This window comes from Pteropus alecto, unplaced genomic scaffold, assembly GCF_000325575.1.
Source record: "Pteropus alecto unplaced genomic scaffold, ASM32557v1 scaffold155, whole genome shotgun sequence".
Classification (NCBI taxonomy): Eukaryota; Metazoa; Chordata; class Mammalia; order Chiroptera; family Pteropodidae; genus Pteropus; species Pteropus alecto.
The window spans coordinates 4369258-4391636 of NW_006438113.1; the positions used below are offsets into that span (position 1 = coordinate 4369258).

Sequence of the window (22379 nt, forward strand, 5' to 3'; positions counted from 1 at the left end):
GGAAGGTTGGCACAGAGAAAAACAGCAGTGAGTAGTGATGAAAAAAAACACATTTAAATTATTTGAACTCAGTTCAAGTATCTGCATATACATGGATGAATAGTTTTGAATCTAATCATTATAAATTATTATAAATGTCCAAGTATTAAGTGACATAGAAACTAGCATTTAGATTCTGGTCTAAATGTCCCAGGATTCAAATGAAGGTTTGTTTCAGGTATAATACATTTCTATATTTTCCCTTCTTAGAGTGAGACTGATTCCTGGATTTTAATGTTTTTCTAGATATAATCATATCTAGAAATATCTCATACTGTATCAAATATCAGATTTTGGAAGCTTAGGGATTGTGAAGTAACTTGGACCCAAAATTACATTTGAATGGTACTTCATTGGGTATAACACACATGGCAAATGCTAAGAAATGTTTATTCAATTGAGCAGATGTAGAAGCGCAAGTTTTCTGAGGAGAACAATGTCATCAAGGATGTTTTCCTGTACTTTTGAAGGCAGTATCAGATCTTTCTTGGCCTCTTAGTGCCCAGCAGCTAGCTCTGCAGCTGAATAGAAGACGGCATTATTATTGTTTCTAACATTTCCTAGGCCGTTACAGTTGATAACAGGCTTGTCTGGATGTAATTTTAGTATACCTTATAACAGTCTTCCAAGGCACCAAAAGTAGAGGATGTGATCTTATACTAGAGATGAGGAGAACAAGGTTGAGAGATGTAGTATCTTGCTCAAAGTCACACAGGTAATAGGTGAGGTTGGCATCACTCCAGATGCTCTGACTCTCCAGCCTTTACTCTCTGAAAGTCCTTGCAAATACCAATTCCCTCTATTTTCAGTAAACATAAAATACGCCATTCCATGATTCAGACTAGCATAATTTTCCTTTCATTATTTTTTTCTGTTATACCTGACCTCTTGGAGATACTTAACCCCTCTTTTTGTCAGACATCAATTACTGAGATTTATGTACAATTTTTTATGCCAAAGCATATCTCAGCTTTCATTGGTAAACAGGGAAGCAATAATTATGCTGTTTTCCAAAAAAATAGATGCCCTTGTTATCTATCTCCAGGAAAAAAAGTTCATTTAGACTTCATCCTTCATATTTTCCTTTAATAAATAGTTACCCAGCTAAATTATTCATCACAGAGTGATTCCTGGAGGAAATAAATTCAAAAACATGTTGTAACACCCTCAAGCAATGTATGTCAAAACCTAAATGATTACTAAGGCATACAGTGGGGCACATTAGAAGCTTTGCAGTACATGAGAGCAAAATAGGTTAGTCTGGAAATGGGCCAATATTATTGTCTTCAGAAAAGAAAGATGGCCACTGGGTCAAGAATCTTCCTTTTAAAATAAATTAATTAGCACGGGGAATGCCTTTCAAATTATAACAGGAGATTCCACAGAATAAGTGGGTATAGGTGAAAATTGCAAGGATATAAGGTCACCAACCGAAAAATTCATTACCACAAGGACTATCCTATAGTTCTCATTCATATGTCATGCTTTCCACAGGAATAAATACCCAAGTGTTTCACAATATTTTTTGAGCCAAAGGAAAAAACAAACAACAACAACAATAACAACAAAACAGGAGACTGGGCAAAATCAGGCTGATATGATGATCACTGGTATTTGCAAAGATTCTACAGAATATGAATCAAAATAGATAAACATCTTCTAACTTTCCAGGAGGGCAAGGCAAATCAGAGAATGCTGAAATAAATAATTGATGAAAGAGAATTTTATTAATTGATTTTCAATACCATTCAGATTTTCCTAATTCTTTATCTTCTCAAAATGAGATTCCCCTGTGGTTAAATTCACGCCCTAGTTCTTAAATTAGAAAGCATCACACGAGTTACAGTTACCATTAATTGAATGTTTCTGTTATGCCTGGCACTTTACATATATTGCCACCAATTTTAAAAATTACTGAAAGCTAAGTACCATGTTCCTTTTTTATAGTTAAGGAAGCTAAATCTCAGAGAAACAGAATAATCCAGCCCAGACCATAGAGCTCCTAAGAAGCAGAAACAAGGTCTAAACCTCCCTGTGTGTCTCCTCTTTTCATCACTCTATGAAACTATAAAGTCTTTAAATAATAACAGAGCCCTACCAAAGCAAAATACAAGGGAAATCAAAGTATGGGAGAATAGTCATAGAATCAAAGAAATTTATATTGAGTATGTACATTAAAAAACCATCTATCCAGTGTCTTTATTTTTCCAATTAGGTGATAGCACTCCAAAGGAATAGATGCAATATTAGTGCTATGACCTGGGTCTTCAGACTTCTAATCCAGTGCTCACTTTACTCACTGCCCCATATTTCTAAATTGTACATCTCTCTCACAATCTACACGGTTGACACTATAGCTCTCATAAATGCATTGACGAATTTAACAGATAAAGGTAATAACTGTCTTCAGGAGCTTTGAGATTATCTGAGATGCAGATAAAAATGCATAATTAGATTCCCTGCCAATTTTACAAATGAACATTATTGTCAATGTCCAAGCCGGGAGAAAGTTTTGTAAGACAAAAGGATGAATTCACAATGGGGTCTTCCTATGCTTTTAAGTAAAAAGACTGATGATGACGAAAAGACCAAGGGATTTTAAGTTTGCTTCATTTGACCTTATTAGGCAAGTATTTGCACACCTCCTCTTTTATCTATTAACCCCATTCAGTAAATTCAGAAAAATACAGCATCATAGTTAACATCTTTAAAAAATCACTAGCCTATGTACATTTCCAGGCAGACCTTCACTTGAAATAAAAATTTCTCCTATTAAATGTTATCAATGTCAAAAACTTAATATAGTAGCCTAAACCAACACCTATATTTAAAAATAAACTACAGGAAAATTAGAGAAACTCATCTACCTTAACCTTTACATAATTGTGACAATTCACACTGAAAGTTATTTTCCTTCAAAATTTCAATGCAATCCTTGTGCACTGTTGGTAGGATTGTAAATAGGTATAGCCAATTTGGAAAACAGTATGGAAGTTCCTCAAAAAGTTAAAAGTAGAACTACCATGTGACCCAGCAAATCCACTTCTGAATATTTATCCAAAAAAATCCAAAACATTAATCCAGAAAGATATATGTACCATTATTTACAATAGCAAGATATGGAAGAAACCTATCTTGCTATCGATAGACGAATGTATAAAGAATATGTGGTACATATATACAATAGAATACTACTCAGCCATAAAAAAGACTGAAATCTTGACATTTGTAACATGAATGTACATAGAGGGTACTATACTAAGCAAAATTAGTCAAAGACAAATACCACATGATTTCATTTATACGTGGAATATAAAAATCAAAATAAACAAAAAAAATAGAAAAAAACTCATAGATACAGAGAACAAATTGATGGTTGCCAGATGGGAGAGTGTTTTTGTGGAGGAGTTTGAAAAAGGTGAAGGAATTAAGAAGTATTAATTTCCAGTTACGAAATGGTCACGAGATCTAAAGCACAGCATAGGGAATATAGTCAATAATATAGTAATAACTATGCATGGTGTCAAATTCATACTAGACTTGTCAAGGTGATCCCTTTCTAAGTTTTATATATGTCTAATTACTAATTCGTCTAGCTGAAACTAACATAGTATGTCAACTGTAATTGAAAAATTTTTTAAAATTTAAAAATTGAATGAATTGCTACAATTTTTTGAATGTTTATTTTTCAATTGAGTTGACATTTAATATTATTTTCTATTAGTTTCAGGGCTACTACAATTTCTTTTAATTTCCAGGATCACTGTCAAAATTCTAATATCATTCCGAGTGCTATTAATTAGGAAGTGATTTTATTTTCTTTCTAGAGGATTTTATGGTTTTCTCTCTGACATTAGAATTATGAATTGTCCTAATAATGTACCTTGTGAATGTCTTTTTTTTTAATTTCAGGGAAATTTTATTTTTACTTTTTTTCATTATGTCTTTTCCATTTTCTCTTTCTCTTCTGCTATTTTAGAGACATTTCTAGAGTGATGAAAATCTGTGATGAAAATCTGTGATCAATATTTTTATTTTACTGGAAGGCTGCTTTATTTTTTATATATTATGGTTTTACTTCTGGTTTAATTTCATGTTCTTCCAGCATATCACTTTGACTTTGAAGAGGGTCACTCTAATATGAGGCAAAAGCTGAACAAAAGAAATGTGTTAACACTCAGTAGATCTACTCCATCACGGTGGGCAAAGAAATTTTGCAGAAATAAAATAAGTACTCATGTATTCTTTGTTGTGAGTTTTGTAGTCGTTGTTGTTGTTATTGTTTTTCTTGAGGATCAAGTAGATTCAGTTCTAATGACAGGTCTATAACATTTCCCACTCAAAGTGGTCAGACACAGATAAAATCTCAGAGAAGTGTCAGTGAGGAATAGGCTGTGCATTTTGCAGTAGATCTCCTTTCCAGTAAATCAAGAATTGTAACTGAGGCGGAAACAGCTATATAGGTAGAAAATGGGTCCCTTGGCTGAGATGTGTAGCAACTCAGTATCTGGAGAAGACATTTACTCACTTTCTTGTTCTCACTCCCACAACCACCCTCTCTTCCACCTAATCTCCACGAGAACTCCAGGGTCATCTTCTATTATACAAATAATCAGTTCTTTTCAGATCTATTCCCAAATTTGAATATACAAACCTGCTCAGGTTCTTGACAGAATAAGACCTCCAGGATCTACACTCTTTAGAAAATGTGTACATATAAATAACATTGTTCTCATTATTTTACTTTATAAATAAATCATTTTATATTCACGGTATTTTACTTAACACTTAGAAGTAGCTCAAAAGAAAAATAAAAGCCCTACATAGAGGCAAACATTATCTTCTGGAAATGCTCTTTGTACTGAATACAGTTTATGGTTCATAGTGAGTACTCAATAACTACTTCTAGAATTCACAGGTTTCTTACTTCCTCATGTCTTTTCTACAATATCACCTGCATTAGGTGGGTTTGAGTTTCTCCTATCCCACTGTTAGGAACGACTTGCAACAATTATTTAAGGGAACACCATTCATGATATACACGTTGTAAATTTTTTTCCCAGATAAAACAAACTTTCATAATTGGTAAAAAAAGAAACAAGCCAAAACTTTTCTTTTTCTTGTTTCCTTGAAGAAATATGCTCATATAAACTTTATCAATCAGGTCTGCACTGTGAATTTACATTAAAGAAATTTCAATTTTGTGATTCTCTAACTTGTTTGAAAGCAGCATACTGAGAGAAATCCTTCCATTCCACTCAGCAAAATGCTATAGAGGGGCTAATTTTTACACAGATGGTAATTCAAAAATATGTACTGTATATCATAAAAACTTCATGATGTATCTCTAAAACAACAACCATTTTGTAATACTTACAAAATATTCCATTCTTTATTTTAAATCACTGGGGGAATTTAACTTCCATTACTTAAGATAATTAGTTTGACACTGATATAATTAACAGCCAGCACAAAAGAACAAAGATTACAAGATCAATGTAAATAAAGGCAAATGATTTCCTTTCTCTAAAGAATATGGGCTTTCCCTTTTGCCATTAGTCATAGGCAGACAATTAAAAACGTATTAAGTGCTAAACCAGCTAAAACAAACAATGTGTCTTCCTTGTGGTTAATGTTCAACTTGTTCTTGTAAGAATCTAGGTTTGGGAATGGGGAAGACAAAGAAAGGAAAACCAAGGGCCCACTTAAGCCAACTACAAAAGATATCCCCTTGCTTACTGTCAAACATGGCTATTTTACAAATAAGGTCATAAGCTTAGAGTTATAACTTGACTAAGGCCTCATAATAGGCAATGTCAGATCTGGGATTTGATCTTCTATGTGTCAAACTCTCATATATTACTGCTCCCACTATATCTCATTATGACAAAGAATTTATATTTTCAAGGAATATTTTTAAATGGTAAATTCAAATTTCATCCATAATTCAAAATTGATATTGTCTTTTTACAAGGTTTTGCCCCCACTTTTTACAGTAGATAATTTCTGACTCTGTTATAGTATTTATAAAATGTATGAATTATTCTTGCTCAAGGAATCAGCAGGTCACTAATTTTCCCCTAAAATTCAAAGAATGTTGCCTCCAAAAATGTATACATCCTTAACAATACATAATTTCTCCCAATTTCCTTCTCCAGCACTTGCTTAAGAAAGTTATAAGAATGAAACATTACAACCAGAAAATGCCTTAGAGGATTTCATTAGGAAACTGAATGAATATACTTGCTCATGTCATAATGTCAAAAATCAGATGAACTTTACAAAATTGGAGCATTGAGCAAATGAGGAAAAAAACTCATTATTAGCAATAACTGATAAAAGCCCTCTGAACACACTTGTATCAACATTAATAAAGAAAGATCTAATGCCATTCCATTTGACTAAAATTCAAATCTATTGAACTTTCAAACAAAGTAAATAGCGTATTTATTCTTAAATAAACTACATAACCAGCTAAGTGCTTTACTAGTGTCCATCATTCTCCACTAGCTTATACCCTGAACTCGTGTCAGAGATCTGAGTGACTGAAAAGTCTTTTTTCCCTAATGGAATGAGGAATACATTCCAAATTTTGATTTTTCCTTCAGTTCTAGTTCATGCTTCAAAAATTCCAACTTAAGCAGTCATCGTTTAGAGAAAAAAAAAAAAAAACTATTAAAATCATGTAACATAAAACTCTTATTTTATACTAATCTTAAATCTACATTCTCATCTTTGTGTTTGGAGATGAAATAAAGACCTATGAATGATTACCACTTGTTTTAAATACATATAATTTACCAATTCAAATAAATTATCTTTAATCAATGAGAATTTCTTTTTAATTTTAGTTCCCCATTTAAACTGGTATAATTATGTAAAATTATATTGATAGTGGTATGTTAATTACTGAGAACAAAGAAAAGTTTTTTTGAAATATTCAACTTAACATCCCATGTCAATTCCACTGAGAACTTCAGGCTAATGCAATAAGAACAAAAGGAAATGTGCCTTTACAGACTCACACATACCAAAAGCATTTTGATTATATCCAAAACAGATGTCAAGTGTAATTTGCATTCATAAAAAAAAATATTGACTGAATTTCTATTGTGGGTAAGAAATTTTTATGTTAAAGAGTCATTTTTTTTCTCCAGAACAAAAAATAAGTCCTTCTAATGAATAAATTTGAAAATATGCTAGATATTCCATTGCTTAATAGATGGTATTAGAAATACCGTTATTAGAAATACTCTACGGAAAAATAAAACTAGAGCTAAGCTAATACCACATACAAAGGGGAAATAAAAATCTAAACATAACATGTAAAACTATAAAACAATAGTAGAATATCATTGTGACTTAGAGGAAGCAAAAACTTTTAAAGCAAAAACAACAAAAAATAAAAAAATAAAATGCTAAAAATGTTATAGCAAAACAAGAGCAGATATTTGTAATATTTAAGAATGACAAGCAAGAAATTCTTACAGATCAATAAGAAAAAGAGAACAGCCAAAACAGAAAAATCGACAATATAGAGAATTTACTAAAAAGTAAACAAAGAGATGGTTAAACTTATTAGTAATCTGATAAATTAAAACAATAATGAAGTATTATTGAATACCAATTAAATTAGCAAAAACAGGTGTAAGACACAGGAAAACTATTAGATAGGATAATGTAACCTAGGACTAATGAGTCAAATTAAGTGCCATATGCCTTATGACAGAGGAAATTTATTCCTAAACATATATCCCAAAGAAATCATTGCATAATTATATGAAAATATGCATGTTACCTACAGTGTCATTTATGACAGCAGGAAATATGAAAAGTAGCTATATGAAAAGTAGCTCTCTATTACTGGGAGGAAGGAGAAGTAAAATGTGGTGGATGCATACCAAGGATGTATCATGTAACAATGAGAAGCAACAGATTAGATGTTCACATAACACGGAGGAATCTTAAAAACAGCACGTTTAATCAAAAAGAGCAAGAAATATCGTTAAGTAAATAGAAAATGCATACATACAAAATAATACACATATTGCAAGAATACAAACAAAAATATTCACATCATATAAAGTAGAATGGTTGCCTCAAAAAAAGAAGGGCAAAGAAAATGAAAAATGAAGAGGGGTAAAACAAATAAAATAGCAGGGATGGGGAGAGAAGAAAAAAGGACTGACTGATGCAAAAAGTCCTATGACAATCAGCAATGGAAATAACATTGCTTTGAAGTACAAAGAACTTGAGTTCAAATGCTAACAGCCATGTGTGCTCAGTATGACTTCCAACAGGTACTTTTCTGTAAAACTTTTTCCTCACTGGCAAAATTGGGATAGTTGTTTTCACGTACAATACTTAATATATTACTTTAATATATTCATTAAGGAATTTTTTCTAAACTTTTTTTAAAGGCATTTATATATGTCTACTTTAGGGGTATGTTAGTGGACTCAATGATACTTAGAATTTAGTCTGAATTCAAATTTCTTTTGCTCACTCTAAAATAGGAAAACAACACTATAAAAAGAATATCCATGAAATGTAAAAACTTCCAAGCTTTGTAAACATTTCATAATTCCAATTAAAATCAAAACTCTTTCTTATTAAATCATTCTGAGATATGCAGTGAAAGTGAAATCTTAGCTTTAAAGTTACTTACAATATTTTAAAATCAGTATCCTCATATTTAAGGTTACAGATATACATGTGAGATTGCTAAAAGGTATCTTAAAATGTTCCTTATTAATTGAAACCTAGGACCAACACTACATTTTATTATACTTTGCCTCAAAGAAAATTCTTCAATCTCTTGGAAATTAAAATACTGAAGAGCAAAGCAACAAAATGTATTTATTTTCCTTTGTTCTAAGATTTGAGAAAAATATCATCTTGAAAGGAACTTATCTTCTTAGAGTAAAAGTCATGCTAATGACTTCCATTCATTTTTCAAATCTCTGGCATATTCACAACTCTCTTACTAAATATATAGTTTAATTTATAGGTCAGAATTTCAGCCAGCCATTTATACTCAGAGGAAAATATGCTTGGGAGAGGTAAATCTGCCTAAAGTCATTGTTCATTTATTCGTCCGCCCATTCACTTACTCATTTAAGAATAATGTACTAAGCACGTTTATGAAGCAAAAAAAAAAAAAAAAAAAACCACTAGGTCTGGGGATGTATCAATGACCAACTCAGACATGGTGTGGCCTCATGAGAGTATATAAAGGAGTAGAATCATCAACAAAAACAAAAGTAGAAACTCCAATATGTAGAATTATAAATTGTGATAAGAATAAACAGAAAAAAAACAGGACCCTAAGAAAAGAAATAACAGGAAGCATATTCATAGAGGTCTCTGATGGTAAAAATTTAACTTGATACCTGATGGAAATAAAGAGTGGACCATGCAAAAACAGGCAGAAGGAATAGAATATGCAAAGGTGCTAAGGCAGGAAAAGTTTGATCTTCAAAGTCACTGATATTAGTCCAAGAGGCCTTGAGCCTAGTGCACTGTGAAAAAGCACCAGGATATGAGATTAGGTTTGGGGCACCATCCTAAGGGTTCTGTGAACCAAGGCATAGAGATTCGATGTCATGATAATCATCATGGGAAAGCATTAGGAGATTTTAAAAAGACATCTTCTGATACATGAGTTTAAAAGATCACTTGGAAGGCTTCCAGTAAAGATGGCAGAATAGGTAAACACTGTGCTTGTCTCCTCTCACAACCACATCAAAATTACAACTAAAACACTTAACAGTCATCACTGGGAGTCGCCTGAAGTCTAGCTGAACAGAAGTCCTACAATTAGGGACACACAGAAGAGGTTACCTCAAGACTGGTAGGAGGGGCAGAGATACAAAACAAGCTGGTCCCACACCTGTGTGTAGCGGTTGAGAATCAGGAGAAATATCTCAGCTACGGAGATACTCCCAGATTAGCAAGGGGTCCCGGCCCCACACTGGGCTCCCAAGGCCAGTGTTCCAGTGCCAGAAAGAGAAGTCCTCACAACTTCTAGCTGTGAAAAACAGTGGAGATTGTAGCTGAGTGAGACAGAGAGCAGCTGGAGTCACGGACTTTTCTCTTAAGGGGCCTGTGTGCAGACTTATTCGCTAACAGACTCACTCCCTCTGAGCTCCAGCTCTGGGGCAACAGCTCAAAAGGCACTAGGGACATATGAGGAAGAACTGAGTTGTCTGACTTCAGGGTAAAGACCAGAAGGGAAGCTTTCTCCCAGACAGAAAGGCTGGCAGAGGGCATTGTTCTGTTGTTGAGCCCTCCCCCGCCCAGCTTTCAGACCTAGGTGGCTGCCATATCTGAGTCTCCATCAATGTAAGGAATACTGGTTGCCCCATCCTGATGATTCACTGAGACCCTGCCCCTCCCAACATGCAGGCCCACCTCAGCTGTTTCAGTGGATTTTTCCATACAAATAGCCTATCTTGGCTCATGCTACAGACTTTCCTAAATTCTCTCAAAGGTTCACAAAATCTAAACAAATAGCATCTGGCCTCAGAGTGCCCTGTACCACTTTCTGAGCAGCCCCAAGACCAGCACTAGCAGCAGCTGGTCTCAGTTTATGGCTTGGCCTCTTGAGGCACATCTAAGCCCAGCATGGGTGGCAGCCATCTGAGGATTGATTGGTGGCTCATGCCAGGTGGCTCCGAACAGGGCACAGGCTGCAGCTAAATTTGGCCTGTGTCAGATCCCTGGTCTGCATGCCCAGTGGCCAGCTTCAGTCTGAGCCGGAGCACCAACCGGAGTTACATCTGAAGATGACACAAGCAAAGAGCAGACAGAGCAGGCACGAGAGACCTGCTAAAGAGAATCCTGCTGTTTAAGGTCGCCCCCTGCACAACAGCTCCTCCACTGATAACAGTCAGCCATCACAACCAATCATCCTGTGGATCAATCCTTCCCATTTATGTGCAAAGAACAACCAAGGCTCAACTACAACAGAAGGGCACAGACAACCCATAGAAGGGGCATGCCTGGAGCACACAGCTCAGGTGACCAGAAAAGAATGTGCCACTAGGACCCACAGCACACCTACTACATAAGGCCACTCTACTAAGACTGGGAGACATAGCAGCCCTACTTAATACATGGAAAAAAAGAAAAAAAACACAAATAGGCAGCAAAATGGGAAGACAAAACAAAGCTCCAGAAAAAGAGCTAAACACAATGGAGACAAGCAATCTACCAGATGAAGAGTACAAAACATTTGTTATAAAAATGCTCAATGAACTTAAGGGAAGAGTAGATGAACTCAGTGAGAATTTTAACAAAGAGATAGAAAACATAAGAATGGAGATAGAAAACATAAAAAAGAACCAGTCAGAAATGAAGAATATAATAACTGAAATGAAAAATACATTAGGGTTAGATGAGGCAGAGGATCGAATCAGTGATTTAGAAGATAAGGTAGCAGAAAACACCTAATCAGAACAGCAACAAGAAAAAAGAAGCCAAAAAAACAAACAAAAAAATTAAAATAGTTTAAGGGGCCTCTGGGACAACATCAAGCATACCAACATTCACATCACAGGGATACCAGGAGGAAAAGAGAGAGAGCAAAAAATTAAAAACCTATTTGAAGAAATAATGACAGAAAATTTCCCTAATGTGGTGAAGGAAATAGATGTATAAACCCAGGAAGCATAGAGAGTCCCAAACAAGATGACCCAAAGAGGCCCACACCAAGACACATCATAATTAAAATGTTAAAGGTTAAAGACAAAGAGAGAATCTTAAAAGTTGCTAAAGAAAAGCAGTAGGTTACCTATAGGGGAGTTCCCATAAGACTGTCAACTGATTTCTCATGAGAAACTTTGCAGGCCAGAAGGGATTGGCAAGAAATAGTCAAAGTGATGAAAAGCAAGGACCTACAACCAAGATAGCTCTACCTAGCAAAGCTATTATTCAGAATTGAGGAGAGATAAAGAGCTTCCCAGACAAGAGAAAGCTAAAGAAGTTTATCATTACCAAGACAGTATTGCAGAAAATTTTAGAGGGACTTATTTAAGAAAAAGAAAAAACAAAACAAAACAAAATTAAAAATACGAATAATTAAACGGCAAGAAATACATGTCTAGAAACAATTACTTTAAATGTAAATGGATTAAATGCTCCAATTAAAAGACAAGGTGGCCGAATAGATAAGCAAACAACACCCTTATATATATATTGCCTACAACAGACCCATTTCAGATGGAAAGACACACAGAGACTAAAAGTAAAGGAATCAAAAAAAATGTTTCATGAAAATGGAAACAAAAAATTGCTGGGGTAGCAATACTTATACCAGACAAAATAGACTTTAAAACAAAGGCTATATCTAAAGACAAAGAAAGATCCAGTTATCCCACTTCTGGGTATTTATCTGAAGAAACTCAAATTACTACTTTGAAGAGACATGTAAATCCATATGTTTATTGCAGCATTATTTACGAGAGTCAAGATACAGAGGCATTCTGGGTGTCCATCAACGGATAAAGAAGAGGTGGTATATGTATGTGTGTGTGTGTGTGTGTGTGTGTACATAGAAATGGAATAGTACCCAGCCATAAAAAAGAATGAAATCTTGCCATTTGCAACCACATGTATAGACCTAAAGGGTACTGTGCTGAGTGGAGTCAGACCGAGAAAGATGAATGTCATATATAGAATCTAGAAAACAGGATGAACAAACAAACAACAGAAACAAGTTCATAGATTAAAAAGATCATTTTGATGGTTGTCAGATTGAGGGTGGGAAAATAGGTAAAGCGGGGAGGGGATCAAGAGGCACAAATTGGTAGTTACAAAATAGTCATAAGGATATAGAGTATAGCATATGGATTATAGTCAGTAGTATTGTAATAATATGTATGGTGTCAGATGGTTACTGAATTTATTGGGGTGATCACTTCATAAGTTATATAAATGTCTAATCACTATGTTGTATACCTGAAACTAATATAAAATAATACTAAATGTCAACTTTAATTGAAAAAATAAAAATTATTTTAAAATGGTTAAAAAATATTTTTTTTTTAAAAGAAAGATCATCTGCCTTTCACTTGGAGGGGATAGTAGGAGACCCATACAAAGGTTTTCTACCTTACCAGGGAAAAAAATAGTGGTTTGAGCTAAACAGATGACTGAGGAGCTAGTGAGAAATGGACAGATTAAAGATAAATTTATAAAGATTTGCTGATGGACTAGATAGAGGAACAGCAATAATGACTGAGAGTTTTGGCTTCAACAATGTGGCAGCTTGTAATGCAATATAGTATGGTGGGAAAGACCAAAGTAGGGGGTCAGAAATCACAGGCAGCAGGCTATTAACCTGCAGATAAGAACCTGGCTTCCAAACCTCAGGAGACTATAAGTTAGTGGGGGCCCATGCTGGGAAGCAGTACTTCCCTTGTTGGTTTGGTATGAAAGACACAGGCCCTTGGATATACAACTGACCTCTGCTGAGCACTTAGGGTGAGCTAGGGGCTGTGCTGGCTCCTTCTAGATGATGCCTCATTTGCTTTCTACCATAGCTCTGAGAAGTGGTTATGATTAGTTGCATTTGAAAGATGATGAAATCAAATACACTATTCTGTATCTTGTTCAAAGTTTCTTGGTAAATGATAGAGTTGGAATTTAAACCTATGACTATAAAAGTACAATGACCCAAATCTATCTTCAGGTTTTTGATTAGAAATAGTGGCAATTTGGAAAAAGTGCAAATAAAATATGTGTGTGTGTGTGTGGGCGTAGGTGCTGAATAATGTTTGTTTTTAATCCAGTTCAATTGACATCAACAGGAACAAGTACTTATTAATATAGAGGCACAGTTCAGACTCATTCATGCATTATAAATGTCTACCACGTGGCAGGCACTAGGCAAGTTTCCGGGTAAGCAAAAGAGGCAGGATCCCTACTATTATGCAGCTCAGAGCCTAGCAATCTGTCATGCTCAAAATACAATTTTCTTTACACAATGCCACACCAGTCATCAGATTAGCCATGCACACACATGATTCACATACAAGGTCAAAATGCTGAGTGCTACAGGAGATAAAGCACCAGGTGGGCTGTAGCACTATGGGAGATAAAGTGCTATGTGAGGCAAACACCATGGGCACCGAGAGCAGCAGGAGATTACTTGGGATGGAAAGGTCACAGAAAGCTTTATTTATTGATTAAGTAAATGCCTGGGACATAATAGGGTCTGAACTAGTTGATATTGGAAGGCTCAGGTTCCTCCACTATGTGAAAGTAGAGCATTCCTATAAAAACTATTGTAAGCAGAAATGGGGTAAAGCAAAGTAATTACCACTAATTTATATGGAAAAGTTTTTGAGCATTCCCAGGCCCAGAAAATTACCTACCAAATCATATCAAATAACACATAAAACCTAAAATAACACTAACATATAGTAAAAGCAGTGCCACTCTAGCTGCCTCTATAATGGTTGCTGCAAAACAAATGCTGAACACTGGCTTCACTTTTTTCCTTTTCTTTTTTTCCTTTTTTTTTTTGTAAAAGTGAAAATCCTCTTCAGAATTCTTTTGGTTACTGAAAACAGGTACTAATGTAGGTCTTTTGTAAAAAAGTAAAGTGGTGTAACTCAAAGTTTCGAAAAATGAACAAAATCTGATTTCCCTTCAAATTAATTATTAACAGGTAAATGGAAACATTAAAAAGTAGTTAAACTATTCTAAAACTATATCTAAAGCTCAGAATAAAGAAGATTATACCTTAGTGCAGAGATTAGCAATATATTCCTACAAAGGAACAAATGGCAAATGTTTTCAGCTTCATGGACCACACAGTCTCAGTATCATCTGCTTAATGTTGCCATGAGAGCCAGAAAACAGCCACAGACAATACGTAAGTGAATGGCTGTGTTCCAATAAAATTTTATTTTTAAAAACAAGTGATGGGACAGCTTTGGTCTGCAGGTCATTGTTTGTTAATCCCTGCCCCGGTGTCATATTGCTTCCCAAATGTAACAGAATTACTGTCACTCAAGTTGCTGAAAATGTAAGGAAGAAATTAAGCCTAATTAGGAAATTTCAAACAAAAACATCTTGGAAGTAATCAATATAAGGTGAGATTAAAGTGAAATCTTTTCTCTTGATGGATTCTGCCAGTAGAGAAAATATAAACAAATTCCAAATACAGAGCAACATGGCAGGCAAGGCTAAAGGAAGAAAGTTGTGTGTAGAGACCCACTGCGTGGCATGATGACAACCACCATGGGTGAGGTGGCCAGAGTGCAGTGTTGAATACTTTGTCAGCATCGGCCTTCTCAGCTCTCTCTTGCCTATCTTGACTTGCTTCAGCGGAAAGAACTTGACTCAAAGCCAATAATAGAAGCCTAAGTCCCAATAAATTTTAGGATGCCTTCCATGCTCTGGCTGAGATATTTTTTTGTCTTTTGTCTTTCTCCATTTTACTTTTTTTGTTTTGTTTTGTTAATAACTATTGAATTTTTAAGAAAAGTTTTACACCAAATTGAATTTAAATCACCGATTTGACAATTATATATCAGGTACCTACTTTGTGCCCACTCTTGAGTGCCTATTACAGTACTACATTGTGTTAGGAGCTGGACATAAGATAAAGCGTCTCGCATCATCCCTTCCCTCCTAGACCTTAGAGTCCAGATTAGGGGCACAAAACAAGATCACAATTAAACATAACTGCAGCCTGTGGTTAGCTATTTTGAAGGAAATGAACAAGCTGCTGAGATGGAGAATCTCATGAGGAGGGATTAATTTAGAACAGACAGAGGAAAGTTTTCCATGGAGACATTTATTTAATTAAATGTCCTTTAAATTCAGACGAGAAATACTGTTCTAGAAACAGTTTAAAAAATGAATGGGTCTATGGCTATGCCACGCTGAACGTGCCCGATCTCATCTGATCTTGGAAACTAAGTAGGGTCGGGCCTAGTTAGTACTTGGATGGGAGACCACCTAGGAAGACCAGGTGCCGTAGGAGTAAAACAAAACAAAACAAAACAAAACAAACAAACAAACAAAAGGAATAGGTATGAGCATGGTAGAGTAGTGGAGGTAGGGAAGAGGAATAAGAATGAAAAATTACACTGGAAAAACAGAGAAGAGACCACTTCATGGTGATAGGGTCATTGGACCTTGGGAATGCAGCTAGAAACCAGTGGAAATGATTTTGAGCCAGGAGGTGATGTGTTTTCTTTCATGAAGATCAATCAAGTCACTCTTGAAAGAATGGTTTGTAGAGAGGGAAGAGTGTAGGTGTTAAGAATATTTTGGAGAAGGATCACTGCAACAGACAACAGGTAAAATGACGGTTTGCTTGGTACAAGTGGTGGTACTGAAAATAAAGAGGAGTGCCAAATTTGAGTTAATGTTGGATGAAAAACCAGTAAGTTTTGTGGATGGGATAAAAGGCTCATAGGTGTGAGTGAGTAGGTAGTGGTTGCACAGGAAGGGAAAGGTAATGGAGGAATCAAGAGTAGCTACAGATGTCTAGTGAGACCTCCTGATTGGATGATGGTGCTAGTTATGAAAAGGAAGGAATGAGAAGGAGACCAAAGAGCTAGACATTGGAGATACTCAAAACCTCATGTGGTAAAAGCAAAGGTGCAGTTAAATACACAAATCTGAATCTTAGAATATAGATGGTATTTTAAGCTATTGCAATAAATGACATCCTAGGGGGGAAATGCAGAAAAAAAAAAAGGCCCAGAACAAGTTTCTGAGAAATTATGTTTATAAATTTAGTAAAAGAGAAAAAACAACAAAAGTCTATATATTAGTAACTAGAAAAAGAGTCAGAGGCAGAGGCTCCTGAGAGAAGATAAGAAAATGGAGGTTTCTAATGAGAGCAAATGTCCCTAAGGAGAAGACCCATCTCTGCTATAAACATAAGCAGAAGAGAGTGGACAGAGATGTCAGGCAGATATTGTAAGGATAGAATACAGATTTTTGTCACATCTTTGTTCCAAAGATCACCGAAAATTATTCACATGCATCACTATCTTTCCTAGGTATCTGATTAGTATCCTAGGTATCTATGTTACATAGTAAGATTGATTTATATTTTTATATTTTGGCACTGCCACCAAAGTTCCCCTCCCCCATACACACTGGGACTTATCTTGGGTACTCTATCTGTTATGATGTATGATATGTGTTTTCCCCATTGGACTGAAGATCTTTGAGAGAAAGGACTCTACTCTTGCTTTCTGTATCTATCCAAAGGAGCAACTGATTCTTTACATAATTGAGAGAAGAACCACCATGCTATCTTGCAAATGGCTCTCCAAAGTTATAATATTGCTTATAGTCCTGTTCTTAGAGTTTAGTTCATGCAGGAGTCAGAGAGGTCTGGTCTCTAAGTGTGCATAATTTACAAACTTGTAAAATAAAGTTGTAATTTATTAAATAAAACTTCTTAAAGTGTTCTTAATTCAGAAACCATGAATGCAATATAAGAAGATATTGTTTTACCGAAAACATTAGATAATTTACGAAGAAGTATCTTTAACAAAAAACAAACTCAATGATATATGATATACTGGATCAATTATGTTCTATAGGTCTTCTATGTCCTTACTAATTTTTACTAATGGTTTACATATACTGAATTGTTTTCTGCAATTAATATATTTTGTTTTCTTTCTCCTTGAAATTTCTGTATTATTTTCATTATGGAATGTGATGCTATGTCATTTGGTGCACAAGTATTAATTCCTATTTATTTCTTGTGTAAACAAAAAACTTTACCATTAAAATGCCATAATAAATAGAGCCCTTATTAATATGATAGCATGTCCAGATTTAGTTATAATCACAGTTTGCTATGCTTCACGATGGCACTACTCCTTTTTACAATCTGCTCTCTCCTTTTTCTTAGCTATATTCTATGAGTGTGTGTGTTACTATTAATAATTTGAATGTTGGTGTTTTGCTGTTACCTTTATTACTACAATGGATATAATATTTTTAATCCTATAATTCTTTATCTAGTATCTACTGACCTTTCTTTCACTGTAACATTGGAAAAACATATTCTCTACTTTCTTCCCAATTAAACTCATGGTTTTAATATATTCTCTTATACTTTTGAATGTCTCTGCATATATTATTTGATATAGTATCTTTAAATGGCATTTTATTTGCACTCAGCTTATAAAAGAGGAAGTCACCAGACCTACCCTACCTCTCACTTTCCTTTACAAATTGTGTCAGATAAATTCTTTCTATGCTATTACCATTTGTAACATTTCCATTCTGTTCTGTAAACATAATTCTCAATAGTATTTTCTTTAGGTAATATTTAAAAAGTATTTAATGTTTATAACCAGTCCTTTTCCCATAGTTCCTCCATTCATTTTTATTGGCAGTGTATTTTTAAATAAATCTAGAAACTAGATTTCTAGAATGATTACATGTTAGAAAATGTTTGCAAGTTGCCTTTACATTGAACAATATGTTGGCTAATTTTAGGAAGATGGGTCACACTGTCTTTTCCTAAAAACACTGGAGGCATTAATCTGTTCTTTCCCGGTGGAGAATATCGCTAAGGAGAATTCTGAGGTCACGCTTTATATGAGATTTAATCTTATTTCAAGCTCCCCGAAGTATTCCCCTTCATTTTATAAGTCAAGCCAATGTTGGTAATTTTGTGCCAGTTGGTAAGTCAAGCTTATGTTGGTAATTTTGTGCCAGTTCTCCCAGTGTTGGCTTTCACACCATAAATTAAAGTCAAAAAGTTTATTCTCAAAATTTCCTCATATCTGGAAAAATAACTTTATATTTGTTTCTCTGTATGTTAATTTATCTTTCCTCAGGAATATCATTTGAGTATAGTGAAACTTTTTTATTTTATCTTCCAGATAAATTACTTTCTTCTAATTTTATAACCATTTTAACTCATTGTTCATTTTAATTTCTTTTGGTCTCGCTTTTGCCAATATTCATGTTCTTTATGATATTTCAGCAGTTTCTAGTCTCCTTTGAGTTATTTCCAATGTAACTTTAATTTCTATGTTAGTTTTAATATTCTTTTCTACTATTTTCTTTGATTTATCTGCTATGTGTTATCTCCGTCTTTTTGCTATGCTTTTCCTGAATTTCTGTTTCCTAAATCTTTACTTTGAGATTTTATTGTGAAGAAGTTTTTGCTTTCTTAAGGTATGTTGTTTAATTTTGGCAATGTATTTGGCCATTAGTTTCATTTTCTCTGAGGTAAAATTTCCCTGCTAAATATTTTTCACTTGTTTTCTATTCCATTCTACTTTGTATTTAACCTGCAATGGTTCCTTTAATCACCTTTTATAGGATGATTTTTCCTAGATTATTTGGGAAGTTTCTCTTTGAATATGATGAGCATCTTTAATTCATACCAAGAGGGGCCAGGGTGGGATCCGGTACAAAAGCAATGGTCCCTGGTTGAGCATGAAATGCATTAAAATGAGCTTCTGTGTTTAGTTTATCCTTTATTTCTCCCCAGCCAAGAGAGAGAAACAATGCAGGATTGCTCCCCAAGGGATTTCTCCTCCAGCCTAACCTACCACCTGACTACATCCTGTGAAACAGGGAGGCCTTGATGTGTCCTGACTCTCTCAGGTCCTCCAAATGCTCTACAATGTTCAGTGTGTTCCAGGAATGCTCTCATTTATTCTTATTGCTCCCCAAAAGAAATGGTTTGCTCAGAAGGGTATATTACCAATTTTCAAAACGGCATACTTGAATCTGGAGTCCTTTTTCATATATTTGGCTGAGTATTAATTTCACTAAAGGTAAGTCTCTTTCTGGTTATTTTAATCTTCATGAGAAGAAGGATCTGTGTGTACTATCTTTACCATTTTAAACTCAAAAGTCTACAACATTTCAAAAATATTTTATATCTATAAACTAATTTGCACTTAAAGATTATCCAATTATATGTAATTTACTAAGCAACACTAACTACAACAGGAAAAAAATGAGAAAAATGAAGTTTATGTGAGTTATGTGATTTATTTATGGCTACACAGCAAATTAATATCATGTTTAAATGAAAATTCATGTGATCTTCCTTCTAGGTTAATTTGTCTTTCCATTAAGAATATGCTCACTCTGTTTAGTTATTTTCCCTCTGGAAATTCACAATGTTGGGCCAAGGGTACAATGCAATAGCCATTTAATTGGTATCTCACATTCATAAAAAAAGCTCCAAATCTGCGCCTGTGTTCAATTATACAATACACACTAAATTCATCTATTTATAAATAATTTTACTATCTTGTGAATCACTCAGTTATAGTATATTTTATTATTCCAGTTCTCTTTGGAATGTTATGGGATCTGGGTCTACCCATATTCCAAAAGTATGAGGGGGCGGTCCTATTAGTAGTTTCATTGGCATACTGACTTGGGGACCTCTGGGACATCAGGGACCATCATCAGGTATTCTATTTGGCAGGTGATTTCTGTCCCAGAAACGATGAGTAGAATTTTGGAACTGACAGCCAGACAAAAGGATAACTTAATTAAGCTGCAAGTCCCCTGAGCTAAAATGGAAAATGAACGTTGTCTCTAATACCAGGACAGGAATTAATAAAAGAACATAGTGAGATATCCCAGAAAAAAAAAAAAAAACAAAAAAAACAAGGAGCTACAGAAAAGTGGAAAGAGTAAAAGGCCCAATAGTCTATCTTGGAGTAACATTTCTTACAAGATCATCTGTCAAAGCCATGTTCTTTATATTCAAGAGGAGTATTTATTTAAGAACCTTTTATTGAATCTTCTCCACTTCAACATCATCTTTCATTATAAAAATCATTCCCAGAGTCCATCAACATCATTTCTCAAGTACTCCTAATCAAAACAATGAAAAAGGAATATTCAGAAGGAAACATTAGTGTACTATCTTAAAAGCAACTACAGTCACTTCTTTGTCATAGGATGAAATTAGATATAAGGTAAAAGAAAAATCAAGATGAGAAAAACTCTTTAAGCTTTTTTCTTTAATCAAATCCACTACCGAAGCATTCCTTAGAAGCCTTATAAGAACTTTAGTTACTGCTCACTGCACTCTCAATTACTACTGTCATTTATGATTGATTTCAAGGTTTCATTGGCAGAATAATTTTAACATTTATTTCTATACTGGTGTAGGAACAGATCACCTGGGAAAATGGCAAAATAAATAGCACTTCAGGTCACCAACTCCTGATTAGATGTAGCAGCTGAAAACAGAATTGTGAGAAATAACTAGATTCAATAATCAAGCATCAAGTTTAAAATTAGTAAGTGATACAATAAAAAAATGAGCCAGTCACCAAATATAATGATGAATCAGTTGGCAGGTAACTAGGAAGTATTCCTATAGTTTGTCTCCATAAAGAAAAAGAAAGCAGAGAACAGCCATGACAGAATGGATGGCTCTAAATTCACAGTCATTAACTCACAATCCTGTATTTGGCTAAAAGGGAAAGATGGCAGTGATGACAGACTGAGGTACTCTTATACTTGTTGAGAAACTAAAAGCCCAGGTGGAGAGTGCAGAGGGCAGAATTTGTGAAGTGGAACAAGGAAAGATGACATTCTCGTGACTGAACCATGAGATGTGACAAAGGAGATAGATAAGATTTATATGTTCTTCCAACATCTGGCTCTTAGTAGATTCACACTAAGAATGCAAGCCATGTGTTAATAACATATTTACAGAAAATAAAAGAAAAATATCCTTTCTTAGAAAGAGACTTAACTCCATGTTTGTCACTTGAGAGTTTTTGAAAAATGTGTTTCAAAGTTTTCCTAATAATAGTAATAAGCATAGCTAACAATTAGTTGATCACTGAATAGTGTGTGAACCTCATTCTGGAAATATAGAGAGTAAGGCTGCAAGAGATGAGGGTTGGAATCCAGATCAGCTAACTGTGAGACTTTGGGCAAATTATACGAGCATTTTGTGACCCCATTACCTATCTATAAATGGAGATAAAATAATAACTACTCCATTTGATAGTTACTACAAAATAAAAAGACAGATACAAACATATAGCACTCACAATGTCTCAACTGTGTCAAGAGCCCGGTGAATGTTTGCTATAATTATGACTTGCTAATTATCCTCATGAGAATTCTAGAAGGTAGGCACTAAGATTATATATTTCTTTTTAAAATTAATTTACTTTCCTCTTTCAGAAAATTAAAACTTGGGATTTACAGAGATTTAGCCCTTGTTAATGGTCATATAGCCAGTAAGTAAGGAAGTAGGATTTAAATTAAAAACCCACAAGGACCCTAAAAGCAGTTGTAGGGTGTGCCTCTGGACAAGGTTTTTCTGCAATTCTTTCCTTCTGACAGGT

The 22379-nt window shown here is 34.5% G+C and overlaps 1 protein-coding gene and 1 pseudogene across 1 annotated transcript in view; one reads left to right on the forward strand and one right to left on the reverse strand.

Annotated features, from left to right (window-relative positions):
• The window catches only part of NRG3 (neuregulin 3), a 991727-nt gene that overhangs the window by 647553 nt on the left and 321795 nt on the right, over positions 1-22379 (reverse strand). The window lies entirely within an intron of this gene.
• On the forward strand, positions 15918-16036 carry LOC112482826 (annotated as a pseudogene).